General features: G+C 39.9%; 1 long non-coding RNA gene across 1 annotated transcript in view; it reads left to right on the top strand.

Moving 5' to 3' along the window:
* LOC139314740 (uncharacterized) overlaps positions 1-8,900 on the top strand; it is an 88,938-nt gene extending 80,038 nt beyond the window's left edge. The window contains exon 3 of the long non-coding RNA XR_011600214.1: positions 8,833-8,900. This is a non-coding gene — a long non-coding RNA (uncharacterized lncRNA). The remainder of the gene's footprint in view (positions 1-8,832) is intronic.
* Positions 8,901-27,383: the final 18,483 nt, after the last annotated feature.

Genomic DNA, 27,383 nt, shown 5'->3' with positions numbered 1-27,383 from the left:
CAGTTTAAGATCTAATTCTGAGGCCAGTCCTACTTGTACTTGGGAGAATAATTTTTTTGTGTGTGGGAAAATAAAATATGGGTCCGATAACTGACAGATGGTGTATTTTTAGAATTGCTTGGAAGAGGGGTTGGTGTTGATGCCTCAATATTTTAGTACCCTAAGTCATATCTATTTGGTCTTAGCCTACCAGCCCTGCTTAAAATGGTGGGAAGTTCAGTAAATAAGTAAGTTCAGTAAATAAGTAAGTAAATTATTTACTAGGCAAATAAATAAATAAATACAAAATTGTTCACCTCTGGCTTAACATAGTGAAGAATATAACTTTCTTATTTTGGTGTGCCTGATGATCAAATGCTATTATCCTTCATGTCTACTCTTCGACAGCTGTAATGGAAACAAAATGGAAATAGTTTAAATGGACTATTTACTTTTTTGACTTGTTTGTAGCAGAAAACCAAATGTGTTGTTTGACAGACAATACATTTGGTTTTCTGCTACAACCAATCTTCTGGACAAATCTTATTTATCAATTCTTGGTTCTCACCATCTTCTGCCAATGTTCTTTCAGATAGTTTTCAAATGGCTATCCCAGAATCTTTTCAATCTAATCATGTATTTTAACTATCATGATGATTAAGCATACAATCCTACCTAAATTTTCATTATGTATATAATGAAGTATAACAAATAATTATTAACACATCTTGTGCTATGAAATTTCATAAATTAATAATCATGCAATATTTTCATTTCATTTCATTTTCATTTCATTTGATTTATATACCGCCCTACTCCCGAAGGACTCAGGGCAGTGAACAGCCACAGATAAAAGACATAAATACAAAATTTAAAAGCAAAGTAAAACCGACTTAAACAATTTTGGCCCAGGACAGATTTAAAATACCCCAATAATTTAAAACAGATTAAAATTTACAATTTTAAAAGGGAAAGAAGGGAAAAGATTAGGTCAGGCCAGCCTGATGGAATAAAAAGGTCTTAAGAGCATGGCGAAAGGTGCACAGATCTGGGATCCTCCGTATCTCTGGAGGGAGCTCATTCCAGATAGTAGGTGCCCCCCCAGAGAAGGCTCTCCTCCTGGGGGCCGCCAGTCGACATTGTTTGGCAGACGGCACCCAGAGGAGCCCCTCTATGAGAGCGTACCGGCCGGTGGGAGGCTATTGGTGGCAGCAGGCGGTCCCGTAGGTAACCAGGTCCTAAGCCATGGAGTGCTCTAAAGGTGGTAACCAAAACCTTGAAGCGCACCCGGAAGACCACAGGGAGCTAGTGCAGCTCGCGCAGGAGAGGTGTTACATGGGAACACCATGTCGCTCCCATAACCACCCGCGCAGCCGCACTCTGCACCAGTTGGAGCCTCTGGGTGCTCCTCAAGGGGAGCCCCATGTAGAGAGCATTGCAATAGTCCAGGCGGGAAGTGTCGAGGGCATGAGTGACCGTGAGTAAGGAGTCCTGATCCAGAAAGGGACGCAACTGGCAAATAAGACGAACCTGATGAAAAATTCTCCTGGTCACGGCCGTCAAATGCTCTTCTAAAGACAGCCGTGAATCCAGGAGGACACCCAAGTTGCGAGCCCTCTCCATGGGGGCCAACGATTCACCCCCAATAGTCAGTGATGGTGCCAACTGACTATATCGGGACATTGGAAACCACAGCCACTCGGTCTTGGATGGGTTGAGCCTGAGCCTGTTTCTCCCTATCCAGATCCGCATGGCCTTCAGGCTCCGGGACATTACTTCAAGGGCATCGTTGGGGTGGTCCGGGGTCGAGTTATACAGCTGAGTGTCATCAGCGTACTGGTGGTACTTCATCCCGAAACCACGGATGATCTTGCCCAGCGGCTTTATATAAATGTTGAACAAAAGGGGCGAGAGGACCGACCCTTGTGACACCCCACATATGAGGGGCCTCGGGGTCAACCTCTGCCCCCCTGCCAACACAGACTGCAACTGGTCGGAGAGAAACACAGTGCCTCCCACCCCTAACTCTTCCAACCGTGCAGCATGATACCATGATCGATGGTATCAAATATCCATAGAGATCTAAGGTGTTTTGTTTTGCTTTGTTTTGTTTTGTTTTGTTTTGGTATCTTCAAGTTATTTTTGACTCCTGATGATTTTGTGGATTGGTTACTACTTGGACTTTTCTTGGTAAGATTTCAAAAGTGTCTTGTTGTTGCTTTCTTCTTAGGACTGAGAGAGAGTGACCGAACAGTCACCAAGCTGACTTCATGCCTAAGATAGGACTAGAACCAGTGGTGAAATCCAAATTTTTTTACTACCGGTTCTGTGGTCATGGTTTGGTGGGCATGGTGGGCGTGGCTTGGTGGGCATGGCAGGAGAAGGATACTACCAAATCCACATTCCCTCTCCACTGCTGGGGGAAGGATATTGCAAAATCTCCATTCCCACCCCACTCTGGGGCCAGCCAGAGGTAGTATTTGCCGGTTCTCCGAACTACTCAAAATTTCTGCTACCGGTTCTCCAGAACCTGTCAGAACCTACTGGATTTCACCTCTGACTACAACTCATAGTCTTCTGGTTTGTAGACTGTTAACCATTACACAAACTGGCTGTCTTTAAAAAATATTGTACTTGTATATTTATTGACAAACCCTCTCTGTCTAGAATTTGGTTTTATTTCTTGTTTAATTTTAGAAAACGAAAATAGACCTTTCAATAAATGCTTGTTCCACTTCTATTTCATCTTTTCAATTAAAATGGATTAGAAAGGATCACTACCCTAATGTTTCTCTGAACTTTAAGTTGAGAGAACAAAACAGTACTGTAAACTCAGTCAATATTAATAAAATTCAGACTATATTCTATTGATTATCCTTCTCTGCCTCCAAAATTCTACTTTCTCTTTCCCCTGTTCCTTACTTCTCACTTACTCACTCACTCTCTCTCTCTCACACACACACACAGCTCATATAGCATATGATCAATGATTCAGATGGCCATACTTTCAGGAATTTCAACCATCTTGAATATACTGGGACAAATAAAATGTTGCACACATCAGCAAATTTGATCCCAATAACCCCAGAGACCCAATTTGTTATAGTAGTAAAAGCATTAGGCTAGAAATAAAGAAACTGTGAGTACTAGTCCTACCTTAGACACATAGCCTCCTGGGTGACCTTGGGTCAATCACTTTCATTCTTAGCCCTAGGAGGGCGACAACAACAAACTACTTCCAAAATCAAAACAAAACCAAAACAACCACTCCAAAAGTGCATGGCATAACACAAGAGATCAAACTCATCAGGATAGGATTTAGCAGTTCATTTGCACCTGAAAGGCAAGGGCCACTCCTTTGAAGACAACAAGATTCACATTCTGGACAGACAGGGCTACTAGTTTGAAAGAGGAGTCAAAGAGGCTATCTATGTTAAAACTGAACAGGCATCTTTCAACAGAGGGGGAAGGATATGACAGAACCTATCTCCTGCTTATAATGAGTCCTATCAGCAATCCTAAAATGGTTCCACACTGGTTTGTGTTCTGGTTCAGGTGACTCTGAGGACACAGATGAACCCTGATGTGCTTTCAACAATTCTCAGAGTCTTAGCAACTGGCTGACTGAACAGAATATAAATCCACCAGTTAATTAGAACTTTTCATTTCATTTTTTCATTTTATTAAATTTGTATACCGCCCTACTCCCGAAGGACTCAGGGCGGTGAACAGCCATAAAATAAAACATGTAGATACAAAATTTAAAATAGAGATAAAACTAATTAAATAAATTTGGCTGAGACATTTTAAAACCCCAATAAATTAAAACCAAATTTAAAATTCCATTTAAAAGAGGAAAAAGTTTAGGTCAGGCCAGCTTGATGGAATAAAAACGTCTTAAGCGCGCGACGGAAGGTACGCAGATCCGGAATCCTCCGTATCTCCGGGGGGAGCTCGTTCCAGATCGTAGGTGCCCCCACAGAGAAGGCTCTCCCCCTGGGGGCCGCCAGTCGACATTGTTTGGCCGACGGCACCCGGAGGAGCCCCTCTCTATGGGAGCGTACTGGTCGGTGGGAGGCTATTGGTGGCAGCAGGCGGTCCCGTAAATAGCCAGGTCCTAAGCCATGGAGCGCTTTGAAGGTGATAACCAAAACCTTGAAGCGCACTCGGAAGACCACCGGGAGCCAGTGCAGCTCGCGCAGGAGAGGCGTTACATGGGAGCGCCACGTTGGTCCCATCACCACCCGCGCGGCCGCACTCTGCGCCAGTTGGAGCCTCCGAGTGCTCCTCAAGGGGAGCCCCATGTAGAGAGCGTTACAATAGTCCAGACGGGAGGTGACGAGAGCATGAGTGACCGTGCGTAACGAGTCCCGATCCAGAAAGGGACGCAACTGGCGAACTGAAGAATCTTCTCGGATGAGCAGTGAAACACCTTCAAGAAAAATCAAGAAAGTACCATTGCCTTTTAGAGAAAAGCACCTTTGGGACAACCATGACCTGAATTATTGAATATTTCCATAGACATATTTCCAAAATCTCATAAAACAAAAACAAAAACCTGCAGGGGCTATCCAGGCACTGACTCGAAGACACACAGCAATCTAACTCCCACAGAAAACTCTATCCTGTTTAATGTGATACAAAATTATTGATTAAATAGAAACGAGTTGGCAAATATAAAATGAAGTCCATTTCTTGCAGCTAAAGCATTTAAGCAGTTCCAGATGAACCTTGCTTCCCTATCTTCTATAACTCAGAGTGGCATTGATAACAACAGGTTCATTTGGTGGTTTTCAGCTAGCAGATTGCCTTTCCCTATGTCCAGAATAAAATATTTCAGGGTGATTAATTGTTAGTGGGCAAATGTCAATATTCCCTGAAGCATATGCTGCTGCAAATATACAGACATTTGGAAGGTATCCATTCATTTCAACTTGTGCTTACAATATTGTACCAATAGTGGTGTTCATCTTTTATAGCTTATGCAGAAGGTTTTACTGAGGCACATACTTAAATGCTAGCTCCTGGCAACTTTTATTAAACATGAGAGTTAGGTAAAGAGAAAAGGCGGAGTGAATGCTTCACCAGAGGCTTAGCTCAGCAACAATCCAATGGACTAATCAGATCAAGTGAAGTACTTTGCTGAATTAATGCCCAGTGGCAAATGCTTTATTTCTAAACAGAGACATGAAGGAGCTCAAGACTGCCTTGCAGTTGCAGGCCTGTTTTAATTCCAATTTTTGTCCAATTAATGTCCAATTTTTTTTTCATGCAGTCCAGAGTAGAAAGGCATGCAAAGCTATCCATGCAGTCAGGCAACAATTATTTGCATAAATGAGTTACTATTGTCAGATGCTGTGGTCATACAGATATAATGAACCCTTTTTTGTTTCTTTCTTACAGACTTCTGCATGTGTTAGGTTTCCAACTCTTAATCTTCCAAATATTACAGACTTTGAACTCCAATTTATTTTAAGGAAACATGTCTGGGAAGGATGTTCTTTGAATTTATTCTGCCTTGCACTTGAGGATAATTTCTAAAATTATTCTGAGTTAGGAGCCTATATAGAATAGCTTTCCATTAATTTGATTTAGTTGCATAATTTCAAGCACAACCTATGCAACCAATGTCCAAGGGTGAAAATCATGAGGGAATTGCATATGTGATCATTACAACATTACTTTTGTGCAGGGTATTACTGTTGCATGTTGGTCCTTCTGTACAATTGCTAAAACTTTTCCTGGCCCCTTATTTTTTTTTTCTGGTTCAAAGAAAGGCTGCTTTCTTTTTCCTTGTTTCCTCCCACATTCAAACATCTGGTTTTTGCCTCATTTTGAAGTGCTTCTTTTAAAATTTCTTTTGAGATAGCGGATGTAACTGAGCTCCTAAGTGATTGGAGTCCTAAGTTGTAGCTGTGAAGATTTACCACTCAGAGCCAAATCTGTGATTTTTGAGAGGGACTGTTGTGTGAGATGCCACTCCAGAGCAAACTATTTCAACTTAATTCAACAAACAGTTGTAGCATAGAAAGAGGAAGCAAGATAGCCATCCTGGAGATTATGTAGCTCTTTAGAAACATACTAGACAACCAGGGGTGGATTCCGCTTACCTTTGCTACCAGTTCACAACGGGAGCGCATGCGTGCGTGCACTCACTTCACTCACTCGCGGCACTTCTGTGCATGTACAAAGCATCCGTGATGATGTCCAGGCAGGTGGGCGGAGCCTCCCGCAGCATACCGAATGGTAGCAACCTACTACTGTAGACAACCTATGCCCCATTGGCTTCTCATTTTAGAGATATTTACTCTAAAACAGAGTAATAGAAAAACACAAAAACAGGCAAAAAAGCCAGAGTGACTTCTGATTTTCTGCTGGCTTCCCTGTTGAGTTTCTTTGGGGAATCTGGCAGGGAGCATTAGACATCTTCCTTTTCTCTTCCCTTCTCTTCCCTTCCCTTTCCAGCAGGCAGGTAAATGGTTGCTGGTGGGTGGAGGAAGGAACAAAGGATTGCAAGACTGGCTGGAAAACTGTCACAGAACATTAAAAATGAGGATCACATCACTGCAGCAGCAACCAGTAGCACTGAAACAGCCATACTTTCCCCCCAAATTTCATCCCCTTCAGACTCTCAGGTCCTGGATTTTGCACACACTCTGTAAATTGGCTTATTTGAAGTACCTTGGTTCAAAAAGTGTTGCCTTATGATACACCATTTTAGTCAGTTAAAGGTAATGACAATGAGAGTTGTAGTAGTATATAGATTTAGGTGTTAAGGGAATGGTTACATTTAATTCATGAACATGAGTTAACTAGCTCCTTTCTCACAACTGTGTGGATGTCCAGTTCAAGAATAGAAGCATTTAAATTTATTCAATCCATGGGAAGAACTTTTTCTTCCTCATGAATGGTATCATATCTCTATGAAAACATAATTAACTTTGTTTTTATAGATATGTTAACTGTTCTGTCAAGTTCTCTGCAGCTTAAGAGAAGGTAAAAATGTAAGTGGACTCAGTATACCAGGCACTAGCAGAATTCCAGGCGAAACTCTGCTTTACATTCTGTACAGTCACAGCCTGCCACTTTCCTGATAATATCTAGAAGATAAGCTTTAAGGCTGAAATATTTTAAGAAAAGGGAACAAGTCAAGAGAAGAAAAAAGCCAGTGCAATAAGTGATTTCTTTGAATCACATCTTTGATGCAGCTGTTCTCCAAATGTATATAATGTTTTATCGCTTTATTTTTCTTTATATAGGATTCAGCCTTAGTCAGCTGAAGTTTGATCTTTAAGGAATCAGTTAGACTGGTTATTCATGTTTTTTTTTCTGCTGAAATTTCCCTTTAGATAATTCTTGGATGTTCCTTTCCGGAATTAACATGTTCAATGTATGTTTTTTTGGTGTCATGGTCTCATTACTCAGGTTATTGGCAGTGACTAAACATTATGTGAATCTATGGAATATGGAAAAAATAGACAGGGGAGAAAAGATACATGCAGCCATTACTACAGGTAGTAAAAGAATCTTCCAGGAAGATAAATCTATCTCAGCATCTACTTCCGTCCTACTATACTGTCCTACTATCGCAGCACCATTGAGAGTGTCCTGACATATGGCCTTCTTGCATGGTATGGGAACAGCTCTGTAGTGGACAAAAAAGCTCTACAGAGAATCATTAAAAATGCCCAGAATATCATCGGACTCCAGCTATCAGCCCTGGACAACATCTTCGAATCTCGCTGTTGCATAACATTCTCAGAGACTCTTCCCATCCTGCTTACAATCTTTTTGGATTGTTGCCTTCTGGCAGAAGATACAGAACAATTAAAACTCGGACTATTCATTTTCTGAATAGTTTTTATCCCAGAGCTATAATTGCACTCAACAATGAACTAAAGGTCCCCCATCGGTGAGCTGTTGGACAGCATTACTTGGTCTGTTGTGTGGATGTTTGGGTGGTTTAGGGGTGAGGAATTGTGCTAGGTGGGAGTGTGTTTGGGGATTGTTATGTGTGTTGGACCTGGTCTTTGGGTGTTAAGTGAATTTTGTTGTATGGGTATACTGTGTATACCCATACAATGACAATAAAGTTATTATTATTACCATCCTTTTAATTCTACCTGAAAATTAATTGACAATAACCTCCATCAACTATACATCTCCCACAAATAAACTTCATTGGGTTCTGATGAAATATTGCATCCCCCAAAGCTAAGGATGCCCTTAGAATAACTTGAAAAGTTAATGCCAGGATGTAATAGAAAATTATGCATTGTGCAGATGTTTGACTTTTTCCCATGGAACTAAGAGTCAGGCTGACTGGGAAAAATAATTGATAGTAGATTGATGATGGGCAAAAGAAGCCGATCTTCAGACAATGCAAAATGGAAACTGCAATCCAATAGAACTGGTAGATCAGCTCAGGATGATTTACTTCTAAATAAACACATGTTGCATTGCAATGTGCAAGTTAATAGAAGCATAAAACCAGGTGACGTATTTGGGGATTAGATTGACCTTTCCGTGCTTTGGTCCAGCATAGGGTGGCAGTAATGGAAGTCTAACTGCAAAGTAATTAAAGTGAACTCTTTACTATCAAAAAGGTAGCAATCTTTTTGATTGTGATTTCTTTCTACATCCCCCTCTGTCTGTTTCTTGAGCTACAAAAGTTTTCCCTTTTAACAATGACCTTTTTCATTTTATCTAGACTGTATCACTTGCTCTTTATGCAAGGCAGACATCTCTGATATTTTTAAAGCTATTTTTTTTGGACCAAATGCCAAGGCCTTTAACTTTAAAAAGCACCTGCTGTGCGTCTCCATTTAGAATGTTTCATATCTTTTTTTACAGAATGCTGGAAATTCATGTTCTGAACTGCAGAAGCATGGAAATCTACAGAGGACTGCATTACACGTTTCACACATCATCATACCATAGCAGGTCTTCTAGAAGGACACAGGTATATTTGTCTCTTTCTTTCAGCTGATTATACATGCACAAATTATTATGCATGCCTTCTAATTATATATGCATCTTGGTTTTTTTTTCTTCCTGCCTGTTAGATCTACCTTCAAGGAGTTACTGTTTCAGCACATTTGTCATATTTTGAGTAGGTCAAAGATGCAGAAACCTTTGAGGTTGTGTTATCTTGATTAAAATATTTCTGGGTCTGCACTTCACCATTAAAAATGCCAAGCCCCCAAATGCATATAGACAATGGCCATGTCTTCATGAATTAATAGTAGTCTAGTAATGACAGCCCCTAACTGACTTTTCCTGGACTCAGAATGTAAATAGCTTGATCTGGTTAATATTTGGCTGACTGAGTACTGGGAAGAATTAGACTAACTTGGAAAGTCAAAGAAGACAAAGTCCTGGAAGACAGCAAGTAGAATTATTAACTACAATCTCCACCAAGGCATTATAACTTTTTTTTTAAAAAAAAGTATGTCCCTGCCAGCTTTCATTTACTGTAGGTGTGGCTTTCTCAGGGCATTCTATTAGCATTGGCTTAGATTGTCAAAGAATAGAGATGCCAAACCACCCTTTCTTCTGAATCATTCTCAAATTACAATTCTTTATATTGCCAGGAGGTGGTGCCTTCAATCAGTGTGGCCTAAGGATGCCATATACTGTTGAACTAGCATTGATCCTAAGATCTCAGGCCAAGTTGCACCCCTTAAAACCATGGAATAAAACCATAACTTGAAATACAAATATGTACTTATTTGTTAATTTATCACATTTCTACACCTAAATAAAAATGAAACCACAGTAGCTACAATAAGAGACACAGAATTGTACAGGAGACAAGAGGACAAGGCAAGTTGTTGCTATAGAAAAATAATAATAATTTCCAACCTACCCACTAGAGGAAGAACATACGAAAATGTACATTAGAGAAAAAATGGTTTCTCTCAAACTATATGATCCACTTTCCCCAGGTGAGGAGCACTATCTTAACAGGTCTTAATGTATACCCAGAAGTATTTAACTGTGGCAACTTTAAGACTTGTGAACTTCAACTCCAAGTTGGGGCTGGCTGCAGTCATCCATGCCCAGTAGCTCTCTCATTTCAACTACTGAAATGGGTTTCACAAAGATCTATGTCATATCAACAGGATCCCATGATTTTGATACCAATATTTAAAGCTCTAATAGGTTCCTAATATGTGAGAAAGTCCATTTCCCAGAGCATACCTTATGTATATACCAGAGGTCCAGAGTCCATAATTTTGGACTTCAACTCCCAGAATTCCTCAGCCAGCCTGGGAGTTGAAGTCCACAAGTCTTAATAGCATGTCTTGGCATTCGTAGTTGAATTTTCGTCATGCGTAGAATTTGATATGTTTGGAATTAAGAAAAAATATGATTGGAATTCATATTTGTGAGTATTTGTGGTTGTTGTTTTCTTTCAGTGGTGTTGGTTTGGTTAGAGAGAATTCACAAATAAGAGCCTCGGGGAGACATATCTGGTCTTTGCAGGTAATACAGGTAGCACATGTTCTTGTCTGAATGGCTTCAACTGACTTGTATGCTATGCATAGGAATGTGTGGGTGATCTTGCTAGTATAATTCTACTTCGTCAGATTTGTGCCCTGAACCATGCACATAATAATATCCTTTCTAAAATTATAATAGAGAGATTGACTCCTCACCTAAATTTGATTACCCCCATTATATGGCAATTATTCTTTGCATCAGCCACAATATTGTAAAAAAAAAAAAAAAAAAAAAAGCAGGCAGTGGAACTGAGCTAGAGGCTTTGAAATATGTCTGAAAAAGCTCAGCCCTTTTCCTTTGCAATTTATTTCTGCCACAGATAACTTACCCTAAAGCCTTTATTTTGATCCAGTGTATTTTTTTAAAAAAAAATTCTTTGAATAGAGGTGGCAAGAAATTGAGATTACTATATTGTGAGTTGGGTCAGGTTTTTTTTTTTTTATTATTTTCCCCAACCATGTATTTTTTATTTCAGTCCTGTGGTGGTGAAATTCCTATGGAGCATATTCAATAAAACAGCTTCTACTTTGTTTCATGCCACAACATGCCATGAAGGGGAACTTGACTGTTTAAACTTCCTATTTTAAAACAACCTATTTTGAAACATACTCATCTCAAATGATCAAAGTGCCAGAGCTCACTGCAACAACATTGCCAAAAAGGCATTAAGACTTGTTAACCTAATCTTGTGAAGCTTCTTCTCTGGTAATATTGTACTGCAAACTAGGACATACAAAACCTTTGCTAGACCAATTCTCGAATACAGCTCATCTGCCTGGAATCCGCAGTATATCGGACATTAATACAATTGAGTGAGTTCAGAGGTATTTCACAAGAAGAGTACTCCACTCCTCTGCTCACAACAAAATACCTTATGCCACCAGGCTTGAAATTTTGGGATTAGACAATTTAGAACTACGCCACCTTCGGTCTGACCTAAGCGTAATACACAAAATTATTTGCTACAATGTCCTACCTGTCAATGACTACTTCAGCTTCAGCCGCAATAATACACGAGCACACAATAGATACAAACTTAAGGTAAAGTGCTCCAAACTCGATTGCAGAAAATACGACTTTAGCAACAGAATGGTCAATGCTGGAATGCACTACCTGATTCTGTGGTTACTTCCCCAAACTCCAATTACTTTAACCTTAGACTGTCTACTGTTGACCTCACCTCATTTCTAAGAGGTCTGTAAGGGGAGTGCATAAGTGCACCAGCGTGCCTACCATCCTGTCCTACTGTCTCCATATCCCTATCCTGTATTCATAATCATGTTTATACTTATATCTGTTATCTTATACGTGTTTGACAAATAAATAAATAAAATAAAATAAAATAAAATAAAATAAAATAAAATAAAATAAAATAAAATAAAATAAAATAAAATAAAATAAAATAAAATAAAATAAAATAAAATAAAATATATATATTTAGAAGCGTTTGTAATAAGATATTAAGCTCACAGTTTCAGGACTCAATTTCAGAACTCTAGTAGGATAAGGCACATCAAAAGGATATGATTCATTAGACCACTATAGCTTCAGTTTGTGCAAAATGCAGTGGCCCACATGGTTTTGTGCAGACCTTGATGTACACATTTCACCTCTCCTGCAGGAACTGCATTGGTTGCCAATTTGCTTCCAGGTGCAATTCAAGGTGTTGGTTGTCACCTTTAAAGCCCTTCATGGCTTGGGACCAGGTTATCTGGGGGACAATCTCTTGCCGGTCACATCTACCTGACCCACCAGAAGCGGGGAGGCAAGGAATGTTGCGGGTCCCATCCCCTAGGGCCATGATGGTGAACCTATGACACGCGTGCCACAGGTGGCACGTGTAGCCATATCAATGGGCATGCCAGCTCAGCTCTGGGGTGCATGCGCCCGCCGGCCAGCTGATTTTTGGGCCTTTTGGGCCCACCAGAAGTAGGGAAACAGGCTGTTTCCTGCCTCCGGAGGGCCTGGTGGGGGGGGAGGGGGAAAGGCCCGTTTTTCTTTCTTACCTGGCTCCAGATCCTCTCTATTTAAGGGCAAAAACAGCCTTTCCCACTCCCTCGGAGGCTCTCCGAAGGCCTGAAACGGCCCATTTCCCAACTCCCAGTGGGACAGGAAGTGATGTTTTTTGCTGTCCCCAGCCTCCAGAGACTCCTAGAGGGGCTCTTAGAGACTCCTATAGAGGCTCTGGAGGCTGGGGACAGCAAAAAACATCACTTCCTGTCCCACAGGGAGTTGGGAAATGGGCCGTTTCAGGCCTTTGGAGAGCTGTTTTCACCCTTCCCAGATAAATAGAGAGGATCAGGAGCCAGGTAAGAAAGAAAAACGGGCCTACCAGGCCATCATGTGCCAGGAGCAGGGGGGGGAGGGGGGGCTGCACACACATGCGCAGGGCAGGGCACATAGAATTATGGGTGTGGGCATGCGCACACGTGACCCTTCCCCACCCCCCCTCTCCTGGCACGCAATGGCAAAAAGGTTAGCCATCACTGCCCTAGGGAGATACATCTGGTGGGACCCAGAAGAAGAGCCTTCTCCATGGTGGCTCCCTCTCTCTGAAACATCATTCCTCCATAGATTAGAATGGCTCCTAGTCTAACACTCTTCCAGAAGGCGCTGAAGACCTGGTTCTGTCAGCGGGCCTGGGGAACCCATAGCAGGATGGAGCCTATTAAATGGCTTGTATGAATATGTGTTGCTGCCAGCATGGGGGTGGGTGGGGGCTAATATTTTATTATTTTTATGATCTTATTATTCTATTATTTTTATATGATGTTTTTATATTTGTGTAAGCTGTCTTGAGTTGGCATGTGCAAGTAGGCAGCAATATAAATATATATGTAGGTCTTTGGTTATTCGGGTCTTCTCCCACGTAAAATTGAAGGTTTCTTGGCGACGTTTCGACGAAGTCTCATTCGTCATCTTCAGGCTGGTGTTCTCGGCTTCGTGCTTCCAGGAGCAATGTGAGATCGCAGCTGTCTCTTCCTTTTAACTGCTAGTGGGGGTGTGAGCTGATTGGGTGGGGACTTGGCTGTGCTCTGATTGGATGGGGGGTTGGTTGTGCTCTGATTGGCTGGGGGTGTGTTCTGTTTGGGTGGGGGCTTGGTTGTGCTCAGCTTAGTCTGAGTTGCAGGGGGATTTGAGCTGGTGAGCTGCATTGTTGTTGTTTGGCTTCGTGTTTGTGGCCGTGCGAGCTCTTCATGGTGGGTGTCAGTCTGCTTCATGTATGGATTGGAGGAGTTCAAAGTGGCTAATGATGCAGCTGCGGTCTGGCTTCTGGTCCTTGGTCGTGGCTCATTATCAGTGTGGGTTTGAGTCTGCTTTCTGCGTGGATGTGTGGTGGTGACATCCTGTGTGGCTCTCGTGAGTGTGGGTCTGGTGTCATTCATCGTGTTAGGGACTCGTTTGTCAATAAGGGCGGGTTTCCAAATGGCTGGTAGGCGGGAGGTATCGTCTCGTTTGTTCATGCTGTGTGGACATTTTTCTATCTCGATGGCTTCTCTGATTATTCTGTTGTTAAAGTGTTCAGTTTTGGCGATAGTTCTGGTCTTTTTAAAGTCAATATCATGTCCTGTGGCTTTAAGGTGTTGGACCAGGGAAGAAGTTGGTTCCTCTTTTCTGACTGAGTTCTTGTGTTCTTCTATGCGTGCACTTATTCGTCTGTTGGTTTGTCCGATGTATGTGGTGGGGCAGGCGGTGCATGGGATTTCATATACTCCTTGATTTTCTAACTCAATTTTGTCTTTGGGGTTCCTTAGGATGGTGGATATTTTTCGGTTTGTGCAGAATGCTGTCTTGATGTTATGTTTGTGGAGGATTTTGCTTATTCTGTCTGTGGTGCCTTTTATGTATGGGAGGAGGGCTTTGCCATTTTCTTGTTCTCTGTCTTGGATTTTAGTGGGGGTTTCTTTTTGGATTAGGTTGGTGATCTTATTTCTTTGGAATCCATTGGATGTTAGTACGTTAGTGAGAGTGTGTAGTTCGGTTTTTAGGTGTTGTTCGTCAGCTAAGCGTTTTGTTCTGGAAATGAGTGTCTTGGCTACAGAGTTGATCTGGGCAGGGTGGTGGTGTGAGAGTGCGTGCAGATAGCGGTTTGTGTGTGTTTTCCTCTGGTAGATAGTGTGTCCTAGGGAGCCATTGGATTTTCTGTAGACTAAGACATCCAGGAAGGGAAGTTGGTTGTTCGCTTCTGTTTCCATGGTGAACTGTATTTTGGGGTGTAGGCTGTTGAGGTGTGTGAGGAAGTTGTCCAGTTTTTCTTTCCCATGTGGCCAGATTATGAAGGTGTCGTCTACATATCTGAGCCAGAGTTTGGGTTTGTGATCAGATTTTTCTAGAGCTTGGGTTTCAAAGTATTCCATATAGAGGTTGGCAATGACAGGTGAGAGGGGTGATCCCATGGGTGCTCCTTCTATTTGTTTGTATTTCTGTCCATTATAGATGAAGTATGGAAACCCGCCCTTATTGACAAACGAGTCCCTAACACGATGAATGACACCAGACCCACACTCACGAGAGCCACACAGGATGTCACCACCACACATCCACGCAGAAAGCAGACTCAAACCCACACTGATAATGAGCCACGACCAAGGACCAGAAGCCAGACCGCAGCTGCATCATTAGCCACTTTGAACTCCTCCAATCCATACATGAAGCAGACTGACACCCACCATGAAGAGCTCGCACGGCCACAAACACGAAGCCAAACAACAACAATGCAGCTCACCAGCTCAAATCCCCCTGCAACTCAGACTAAGCTGAGCACAACCAAGCCCCCACCCAAACAGAACACACCCCCAGCCAATCAGAGCACAACCAACCCCCCATCCAATCAGAGCACAGCCAAGTCCCCACCCAATCAGCTCACACCCCCACTAGCAGTTAAAAGGAAGAGACAGCTGCGATCTCACATTGCTCCTGGAAGCACGAAGCCGAGAACACCAGCCTGAAGATGACGAATGAGACTTCGTCGAAACGTCGCCAAGACACTTCCAATTTTACGTGGGAGAAGACCCGAATAACCAAAGACCTACATACAAACACCCGCGAAAACCTGAGAAAACACACATATATATATATATATATGTAGGTCTTTGGTTATTCGGGTCTTCTCCCACGTAAAATTGGAAGTGTCTTGGCGACGTTTCGACGAAGTCTCATTCGTCATCTTCAGGCTGGTGTTCTTGGCTTCGTGCTTCCAGGAGAAAATTGCTCCTGGAAGCACGAAGCCGAGAACACCAGCCTGAAGATGACGAATGAGACTTCGTCGAAACATCGCCAAGACACTTCCAATTTTACGTGGGAGAAGACCCGAATAACCAAAGACCTACATACAAACACCCGCGAAAACCTGAGAAAACACACACAAACCGCTCTCTGCACGCACTCTCACACCACCACCCAGCACAGATCAACTCCGTAGCCAAGACACTCATCTCCAGAACAAAACGCTTAGCTGACGAACAACACCTAAAAACTGAACTAGATACGCTCACTAACATACTAACATCCAACGGATTCCAAAGAAATTAGATTACTAACCTAATCCAAAAAGAAACCCCCACTAAAACCCAAGACAGAGAACAAGAAAATGGCAAAGCCCTCCTCCCATACATAAAAGGCACCACAGACAGAATAAGCAAAATCCTCCACAAACATAACATCAAGACAGCATTCTGCACAAACCGAAAAATATCCACCATTCTAAGAAACCCCAAAGACAAAATTGAGTTAGAAAATCAAGGAGTATATGAAATCCCATGCTGCGCCTGCCCCACCACATACATCGGACAAACCAACAGAAGAATAAGTGCACGCATTGAAGAACACAAGAACTCAGTCAGAAAAGAGGAACCAACTTCTTCCCTGGTCCAACACCTTAAAGCCACAGGACATGATATTGACTTTAAAAAGACCAGAACTATCGCCAAAACCGAACATCTTAACAACAGAATAATCAGAGAAGCCATTGAGATAGAAAAATGCCCACACAGCATGAATAAACAAGATGATACCTCCCGCCTACCAGCCATTTGAAAACCCACTCTCATTGACAAACGAGTCCCTAACACAAAGAATGACATCAGACCCACACTCACGAAAACCACACAGGATGTCACCACCACACATCCACACAAAAAGCAAACCCACACCGATGAAGCATGGCCACAAACCAGAAGTCAGACCACAGCTGCATCATTAGCCATTTTAAATCCCTCCAATCCATACATGAAGCAAACTGACACCCACCATGAAGATGTGGAATGACCAAGAACACGAAGCCAAACAACAGCAATACAGCTCACCAGTTCAAATCCCCCTGCAACTCAGACTAACACGAGCACAACCAAACCCCCACCTAAACAGAACACACCCCCATCCAATCAGAGCACAGTCAACCCCTCATCCAATCAGAGCACAGCCAAACCCCCAACCAATCAGAACACACCTCCACCCCATCAGAACACAGCCAAGCTCCCAATCAATTCACACCCCACTAGCAGTTAAAAGGAAGAAACAGCTGCGATCTCACATTGCTCCTAGAAGCACAAAGCTGAAAACACCAGCCTGAAGATGACGAATGAGACTTCGTCGAAACGTCACCAAGACACTTCCAATTTTATGCGGGAGAAAACCCGAATAACCAAAGAGATATATATATAGTGGCTGTTCTAAATATATGGCAACTCATATTGCTCTTTTTTGCTTTAGCACTTCCCATTGCATGCCATTGCGTGAGTGGCTACCTTGCTGCCTTGAAGCTTGTAGGGATGGTCATCATATTTTGTAATATGACCATAAAATACTCTGCACAGATTTAGTAATTATTGTGTTAATAACAGAGTAATTGTGCAGTTGTTTCTTCCAAACAAATTACATGGTAGTCATCTTTTGAATTACCATTAAAATGAAAAATGTCTTCACTAGATGCCAGTGTGTGATTAACTACTAATTATAATATAATGACACACTTATTGGTATCTGGCAATATAAAGCGTTGTACAAAATTTGAATACTATGAGGTATTGTCAATGCTGAGAGAAGTCCAAGTATATTATTTTTGTTGACTGTGTCTATCTGTCTGTCTTGGTCTCTCTTTAACAATGGCTGTAAATGTGCTAACATTCACAGATCTGTTCTTGGCAGACACTAAATATCTGTTGGCACTTGGGACACAACATGATGATCCACATTACAGAAATAGTTCACTTACTGACAAAAAGATGATATTTTAGTAAAACTGAGCCAGATGCATGGGTAAGCAGGTAAATTTGAGTTGTAAAGTTGAGTTGACATAAGTTGTAAATATAATGTATAAGATGGTGCATGTTGTGGCCCCGCCCTCTGAGCCTGTCCCATCGGAGGAAGAAAGCTCCGAGCATGAGGAAGAGGAGTCAGCCAGACCTCCCTCTCCAGGCCCCTCCCCTCTGGCATTGTCTCAAGTGCCGGTCGAGGGAGAGGAGACAGCTGATTCGAATCAAAGTGATAATGAAACATCATTCCTGGACGCACGCCTCCGAAGGCGTGATAAACGTTTGCAGCAGCTTAGGAGGCGTGCTAGGGATTAGAACTGAGTCACTGGACCACACCCCAGAGACTATATAATAGAGGGTAGTGGTCAAAGGATCCTTGTGACGAACAAAGCAAAACCTTGGACAGTCACTAAAGCCTCGTCCGGAACTGCTGGGAGGAATATTATTTCTGTTTGGACTTCCTTGAACGTTCGTATCTTATCTGTCTGTTTGTGAAAATAAAGTCCCTTGGCAGATGGTGTGTCTATCGCTGCCAAGAGGGAGATAAGAACTGGGTGCGTTCCAAAGTGTTTCCTTAACCCTCGGCTGGCTGTGTTGTGCGTGTGTGGGGACGGGGACAGATCAGTGCATCTGAATTCTTTTGTTGTGCTAATGAGCCGGAGGCAATCTAGATCAGGGGTCTCCAACCTTGGCAACTTTAAGCCTGGAGCATTCAAGTCCCAGAATTCCCCAGCTAGCTGGGAATTAAAGTTGCCAAGAATGGAGGCCCCTGGTTCGCACCGGTTCTATAGGACCAGTAGTAAAACCAGTGGGAGGCTCCGCCCACCAACCCTGACATCATCAGAATGGATGTGCAGAAGAGCACGTGTGTGTGAGCAAAGCGAGTGCGCGTGCGTGGCCCCATTGCGAACGAGCTAAGTAGAATCCACCCCTGTTGGAGACCCCTGATCTAGAGCATTGGGAACACAGTTTTCTTGACCAGATAAAAAAGAGAAACCAGTAGACATGCAGATAGTTGTATGAGGAAGAGTTATGACTAGCAGAAGAGCTGTCAAGGTAAAGCAATATTGTTCAGATAAAATACAGAAAATCCTCAATGTCATTAGGACATGAAGGGAGAACCAATGTGCGGCAAAATAAGTTGGGAAGAAAAGTCTAATTTTATAAATTCCTTTATTTGCAATGCTGGCTGGCATTTTATAAGGAACAAAAGATATGAGTCTAGCAAAAATTCAAATGGGTATCTCATTCTTCACTCTGCAATATGAAGAGAATCACATTGCTTTATTTTAGATACCCTCCCCCCTCCCCCCATTCCAGGACTCTTATTGGTTTCAAACTACACTTACATTTACTGTGAGGAATACTACATTCTTTTTCTAATGGTTGTCAGGAAGAGTATCTTTTATTAGTTTCAAGTTATGGATTCCTGAAATTGCTTTCCCTTCCTGAATGGTAGATTATTACTGGTAACTTCTGCACAAAAGGGGAATAAGCTTTTCTTGTGTGTTACTTCTACACTAAGGAAACACATTTGGAAGAGGAGGGAAGGATGGAATTAAAGCTCTTGAGTAATGAAGTGCTATAATGGCAACCTGAGGGAACTGGTAAAGATTTTATTCACTCAAGATGGTTCAATTTCTATCGTAATTCAAAAACATCTATAAAATATCTGCCCCTAGTTAGTTGTTTCAAAGCTCCATTATTCTGCAAACAGTTACAGGACCAAATATGGGAGAAAGCAGAAGGAAGCCCATTACAGTAGATTTAAAGAACTTTCCTAAACTTACAATGACCTTTATAATCTATAAAAGGATTATATATTACTGGCCACCCCAATTGCCATATTTTCAACAGATGATGAGATTATGGCAACAAGACCTTCTGGTCATTTTGTAGTGGAGAAGTGACAGGTGGTAAGAAGTGTCTCAGGAGCTGACTTGAAGCTTTTGAAATGCTATAAAAGAAATCACAGCTATGCTACAGACAAAAGGTTTTTTTAAAAAAAAAAATACAGTGCAAAATATCTATTACTGAATTATGCCAGACTCTAAGGATAGGGTTCTGGTTGCTGAGAAACTGGAGTCATTTTCATCTCAAGAATCTCAGCAGATTACCAAGGTTTACATTCAGTAGAGGAATGTCAATCTGTTCCCAACTCCACACAAATGGAATCCTTTTCATCAGTGTCCCAAAGGTGCTTTTTCAAGAGGCAACTGGACTTTCTGGTTTTTCTTTGAAGATGTTTCTTGGATTGAGAAGCAAAATGTTTTCAAATAAAAACAAGAAAGTCCAGTTGCCTCTTGAAAAAGCATCTCCAGGACAGCCATGACCTGGATGACTGAGAATCTCCATAGACATCAGTCTCTCTACTGACTTGAAATAGGTCCCACACAGTCATGCAGTAAGATAACTTTTGTAACTTTGAGCAGAACCTACAGTATATGCATAAAGTAGGATTATGCAAAGCATTTGACAGATATGCTTTCATGCTTGCCTTAAGACATTAACTCAGCTGCTTTTTGGAAGGCTCATGTGGCTGCTGTGAGAACTCTTTCAAAGCTCTCCCCATTTATCTAGGTATGCAGGAAATACATCCAATACAATCCTCATCAAACTATAGTCTTCATTTAGCGCTCTATTGTGTTCCAGCTGACCAGGAAGGAAAGGAAAAATGGAATTTTGTTATATTGTAAGCCTGGGCTGGAAGAAGTACATAACCTATAACAGTTGGTCTCTAGAGACTGGGAATGTCAAGGTGAGAATTATACCTGGTGGAGCAAGATGAACTGTTTACAAAAAATCCAGATAATGTCTCAAAGTAGAATGGTCAGTTTATGCACAACCCACTACACAATTAATACAATATATAATATGATAGCAAGAATATGTTTATAGCTAATTTGTGCTTTGCATTTTTTACCTTGAAATAAATCTGATAATTCCAAGAACATATAGTTACAGTGATTGCCTAAAATGTCTATATGGATTATTTCTATGAAAGCCAATTTCACAAAGTTCTTCAGATATTATCAAGTGATTAAGGTTTACTTGTATAATTATATTATTATGTTCAGGAGATCTTATTTCACTTATGTCAGATAGGTTGGCACAGGATTGCCTCATCAGAAAACTCATCTAACACTACAGTCCAATGACTAGAGGTTAATTTTGGCCTATTGATCATATTATTTCTGAGAAGAGTGATAGTATATTTGTTATTTTATCTCTGAACATGTCCTGGCATTCTGCCTTTGATTAAAGATAATTAATTGGATTGGACTTTGAATCAAAAAGTGTATTTCAGGAAGTCACAGAGAAAGATGCTGTTTGACATGAGAAAAGAAACAAATAATGCTGCTAACTGATTTTCAGACATTATGCATCCTGTTTGAGATGTGGTGGCCAAGTACAAAAGCAAAGGCCTTGCATTATAATATCCTGAAGCATAGTTTGCAATTTTAACACCAGCATGATTGGGAATGGTTGCCTATGAAGTTATGTGTCATCTTTCAATAAATAGGTAGTCTTTTCCTAGACTAAGAACAGACTGTTCTGTTCAGCAGTTTCTTAATACTAATTAAAACTATGCTAGTTGACTTTGCATTAATGTATGTGTGGTAGAGTGAGAGAGAGCAAGAAAATATTGATGAAAGAGTCACTGTTTGATGTTCAAAAAAGGGGGAAAAAATAAGATTTTTGTTCCTGAATGTAACAAATATACATACATTGGCCTTTCCAATAATGCTTTGATAGGGAAATAATGAAAAAAGAAATCCTCTCTCCCTTCTTTCTCATTTCAAGATTTGACTCAAGTTCAATATTTAATATAGGTATAGATGAAGAGCTGTGAAAGAAATAGCTTATAAAGATAACAGACCTTTTCCCAAGCAATGAAACCCAAAACAAAATCCTTTCCCATTAAAAAAGCATTTTCCTGAAGTCCTTTTAATATTTTTTAAATATATTTACCATTATTTTCTTTTTATAGATCCTTCAAGGGGTCTGTTGAATTTTCTTAATCATTTCAAAATAATTCAAGTGTTTGTTTTTTTATTAAAGCTACCTTTTATCCAGATGATTATGGGGCTCCCAGCTCACATATTTGACCTATTTTTGTGTTAGTAGAAAAAAACCCTGTCTACCTGCTAATGCTGATATATATTCTTGATTACTTCTCAAAAGCCATCACGTTGTAATGTCTGCATAAAGAGTGGAATTAAATATGAAAGTGGACATATGACAACTCTTTGTAAAAACCTTTTATGGAAATGGAATAAGATTATTTTTTTTTCTTGATTTTAGCATACAATAAATGATTCTCAATAACTTTTTGGTTGACAGTAAAGAAAAATAATTGTGGCATCTGCGAAATTTTATTTCAAATGTTTCATTTTCAATATACAATATAGCTGTATTTGGAAGGATGTGAATCCTTCAGAATAACTCCTTTCATTAATATTAATAACTTCAAGAGATATTGTGCTATGTAGTTAAGATGTTTGGTTAGGAAAAGGCAAATTCAGATTCTAATCCACCCTTACCAATGGTAGCTCTCTGCATGATTTCTGGCCATTCTTTCTCTCTTTGCCTCATTTATTTTTCAGGATTATTGTAAGCAACAATAGGAGGATGGAACATCACTTGTGCCCCTTGAGTTCTTTAATGAAATTCAGGGTATCAAACAAGTGACAATTATCTACAGTTGCTTTTCAGTCATGCTCTGGACATAAATGCACCAAAGATGTTTTAGAAAAACAATCAACATAGTACAGAAGAAATCAAATATACTTATTTTGGTCATTAAAAAATTGTCTAAATTTCTAAAATGTTTCCTGGCACATCTCCACTCTGTTGGAAATGTAAAGCGCATAAAGGGACATACTATCATATATGGTGGTCATGTCCCAAAGCTAAAAAATTCTGGAACAATATAAAAATGCAACTGGAACAAATAATAACTCAAAAGGTGCCATTAAAGCCAGAAACTTATTTATTAGGAATACCTACAAGCAAATATGAAAAAGAAATAATATATTTAATAACACACATTTTGACTGCGACAAGAATTATATACGCACAAAATTGGAAACAAGAAGAGGTCCCGACTCAAGAGAAATTAATATCCAAAATTATGGAATGTGCTGAAATGGATAAACTTACCAAGGAGATCCAAGGAAAAGAAGAATCTGAATATTATCTGGTCTGGCAAAAATAGTATAAATGGTTAGAGGGAAGTGAAAAAAAAAGAGAAGAAGAAAGAAAGAAAAATTAAATAAAAGAAAAGATATCAATAGAGTAAAATAAATTTTTACATCAAATGAAATTTAAGAAAGAGACACGAGATATCAATAAAATAATATCATTATATAAGGTGAGAGAAATATTGTATATTGAAGAATATAGGATATTGATATTGTAACAATTCAGATATTATAGGTAAATGTTATAAAAATGATGTTTGTTGTAAATTGTTTTACTTGCATTTATAAATGTATTATGTGGTTTCTTAAATTAATAAAAATTTTAAAAATTAAAAAAAAATTGTCTAAATCCATACTTAGGAATTATGTTTGCTAGATTAGTTCAGCATCATAAAATTGCAAGCCTTTTGATTTTCATCCTTCTCCTTTATTTACTTGTTTTTTTTTTTGTTTTTTGTTTTTTGTATTGTAGTGTTTGATTATTTCATCAGCCACAGTTGAATCAATGGGACTGCATCCATCAGAATTAGTCTAGGTAAAGGGATGATTTGTTATCCTAGGAACTAATAATCCAATATTGAGGCTGATAATCCATGGTGATATTTTGCCTATGTTTTTCACTGACAAAGTCACTGAGCTCTTATTAACATTTTTTAGCATTATTTTAAAAGAGGACGAGAAGTAACACTTGAGATATATTTGAGAAAATGGCTATTTATTTCTTATTATTTAAAGAATGCAAATTGTGTTTTGGAAATTACCAGAGGCATTAACAGAAAGTAATGATGATGAAAAAATGAAGGCATAAAATGCCAAAGCAAAATTTTAAAAAGTACTATTTTCAAGTAGAAATGGTAAATCACACTATATTATAGAAGCAAATCAGAGTGTATGATAATTAACAGTAGCACATCATCAATATTTTTTTTATAACATTCACTGTTTGGAAATAAGTTTTATGGTATTGAATATTTATACCCCACTGTTTTATGTTTACACTTCTAGGCTACATAAATAATGAATTAATATTAAACAATTTAAAATGTTAAAAGGTGGAACAGTAAAAGCAGCTAAATAGAATGCAAACTAGCTTAAGCAATTTTTTAAAAAAACTTAATTGAAGGAATTTTGTGCAAATAATGATGCTAGATGTCACGTGTGCCTTTAGGAAGTCGATGACTCTCCAAAATGCTGCCCCAATCAACAAGCCCATCTTCTGTCATTCCTCTTCATTATACAATGATCTGTTTTGAAAAAGTAGAAGTGCAGGGTTCAGAAGAGGGCAGATAATGAGAAAGGCAAGGATGTTCTGAAAAAAATTCTATTTTTGCTTTATTGATATATTAAGGCTTTTAACAATGCCAACTACAGATTAACAGAGTTGCAAGGGACTTTATAGGTCATCTAGTCCAGCCCCCCACTCAAGCAGGAGACCCTACACCATTTCTGATAAATGGCAGTCCAATTTTTTCTTGAAAGTCTCAAATGATAAAGCCCCCAAAACTTTCAAAGGCAAGCTGTTCCATTGGTTGATTGTTCTCCCTGTTAGAAAGTTCCTCCTCATTTCTAGGTTGAATCTCTCCTTGGTCAGTTTCCATCCATTATTCCTTGTCTGGCCTTCAGGTGCTTTGGAAAACAGCTTGACCCCCTCCTCTCTGTGGCAGCCCCTCAAGTATTGAAAGACTGCTATCATATAATATCAATTATATCATATCATATCATATTATATTATATCAATAAATTCTAGATATCCTTTAAAAATAGGAATTTACCACATCACCACAACTGCTTATTGAAGGATGCATATGATAACCAGATTGCAACAGTTAGAACAAAACAGAAAATTAGATACCATAGTCATGTTTATTTAACTTATATGCTGAACATATGATAAAATTGCTGGACCCAAGAAGTAAACCTGGAATGAAAAATGGAGAGAAACATCAAGAACCTTAAATATACTGAGGATACCAGTTTAATAGTTGGACGATTATGCTGGAGGGACAACTCAATACAAAGAAGAGGAGGAAGAGGACAAGGAGCGTGAGGGCACTAAGGAATATTTGTATTTGTAGGTTCATGTTGACTGTAGCTATGAAATAAAGACATGCTAACTGTTTGGAAAAAGACATGACCGATCCAAACAAAATATTAAAATGCAGATACATCACCTTGATTATAAAATACATATTGCCTGGCCATGGTTTTCCTAGTAGTAACAAAGTAGTAGTAGCTGTTCCCAGTAATAACATCTATGAAAACCTGACTATTAGAAAGGCTGAATGAAGAAAAATTGATGCCTTTGAATTATAGTGCTGGAGAAATTGGCTGACAATAACCTGGACTGCAAGAAGAACAAATAATTCAGTGCTAGATGAATTGCTCACTGGGAATACTAATAATGAAGTTAAAGTTTAAATATTTGGATGCATAATGTGAAGTTAAGAGTCACTGGAGAAATCAAAGGCAACCAAACAAAAGTCAAAGAGAAGACAAAGTGGTTAATTCTGTCATTGATGACACAAGCAGGCAGTTACAAGAATTCAGAGAAACAATTACTGAATCAGACATCGGGAAATGATGTTGAGTCAGAAGTGATTGAACAATAACCAGAAAGTAGAATTTTAAAATATTAACACTTCATAAAAATATTTTAAAACAGTATTTGTCAGATGTAAATGCCTTATTCTCTATTGTGTAAATAATGTATATATGGGACATCAGGGGTTAACTTATTCTTTGGATTTTAATGTATTCATAATTTACCACTCCCATTCCGGCTCCACCCCTTGTATATATAAGGAGCCACCCTCACCATTTTCTTTGCTTCTATCTTGAATATTCAGCGAATATAGAATGCCTATTATTATTAAAGAGAAATATATTTAAATCTCTAATTCTTATTATCTTTATTGAGTCTGATCCTGAAAATATTGCAACAAGCTGGTAGCAGAGGATGGTTAATTGACTCAATAAATAATTAAAAATGTCTAAGAAAGATAGGCCCAACACCAGGGCCTACAGCAAGGAAATAGAAACTGAACAAGAGATGATCAACGAATCCACTAACGCGATTTCGAGAGAATCCGAAGAATACACCACTGAAGAAGAAGAACTGATAAATGAAAATAATGACCAGGAAGAAATCGAAATAGAAAATAACGAACTCAGGTCAGAGATATTGAAGATACTAAAAAGCCAGAAGAACGATGAAAGCCTCATCGCGAACCTCCAAGAAATGCTGAAGAACAACGGAGCAGCGAGAGAGAAAAACGTCGTTAAAGAAAAACCCAAAGATCAAAAAACTGTGAGTGAAATGAATACTGAGAAAGTCGTTGCGAAAAAGAAAAGATGTGATCCCGCGTGAAATTTTGAATGGCAGCCATCTTGGTTTCAACGAACTTCAAAAGAGAGTGAAGCAGAGCCAATCAAAACGCTCAGTTCAAAATTTCTGGCGCGAAAAACGCTATCAGACGACGAAAGTGAAAAAGAAGACTCAAACTCTTCAGAAGAACCAGAATCAGAAAGTGAAGACGATTTAACAAAGTCTCAAGTAAAGTCAGCAATGAAAACGCTTTTTGCTGCTTTTGGGCCAAGATTGAAAATTTCCAAGGCACCAACGAAGAAGCAAGAGATCAAACCGACAACTCGAGACCTGCACGCTCCCATCCTGACTTCGAAGGCGACGACACCTGAGCCCAGAGAGCCATGCCGATTCCGTCCTACACCGCAGACCGGATCAAGTGTCAACGCACACGAAAGAAAGAGAAGAGCTGTCGCCACCACCAGAACCCCTAAAACCGAACCAGAGACCGACTCATCTGAAGAGGAGCGGAACGAGAGAGCTGAAATGGAGAGAACCTTCCACGACGACGCCAAGGAAGAAATGAGCAACGCGCATGTGCAAAGCTACGTAGACGGCCCCGAAAGACTTGAACTGGCCAGAGAACCGCGCAGACTCGTTGCGAGCATCCCCATGCCGTTCTGTAATTTCCTGCACTTGCGAGACCACGGACTGCCTCAGGTTGTAAGTAATGGACAAAATAATGTGGGGAACTTACCCAGTGACTTCCCAAAACTTAGAATTGATGGCATTAATTTACAAGAGTGGTATCAACAACTTCAGGTTGTCTTTATGAAAGAAAATTTACTATTCTTTATAACTAGTCCTCCAAGAAGACCTTGGACTTTAAAAATAGATTGTTTACATCATAGAGCATTTTTCATAATAATATCTAGCGTGTCTCCTGCAATGTATCATAGCATCAAATCAAACCTAACTGTGTCAGAAATAATTCAATGCATGTTTAATCTATTTCACAGCGATAGCGTAGCTACAACTACAAGAATGTCTAAGGATTTCTTTTCTTCTAGAGTGAAACCAGGGGTTTCTATAAGTGAGCATTTGATATCTCTAAACAAAATAAGAGCTGAGCTGCAA

This window comes from Pituophis catenifer, unplaced genomic scaffold (genome assembly GCF_029215685.1).
Source record: "Pituophis catenifer annectens isolate HBS135680 unplaced genomic scaffold, rPitCat1.0.hap2 SCAF_3, whole genome shotgun sequence".
Classification (NCBI taxonomy): Eukaryota; Metazoa; Chordata; class Lepidosauria; order Squamata; family Colubridae; genus Pituophis; species Pituophis catenifer.
Note: the sequence above shows the minus strand (reverse complement) of the source record. Positions and strands in the feature narration are given on the sequence as shown.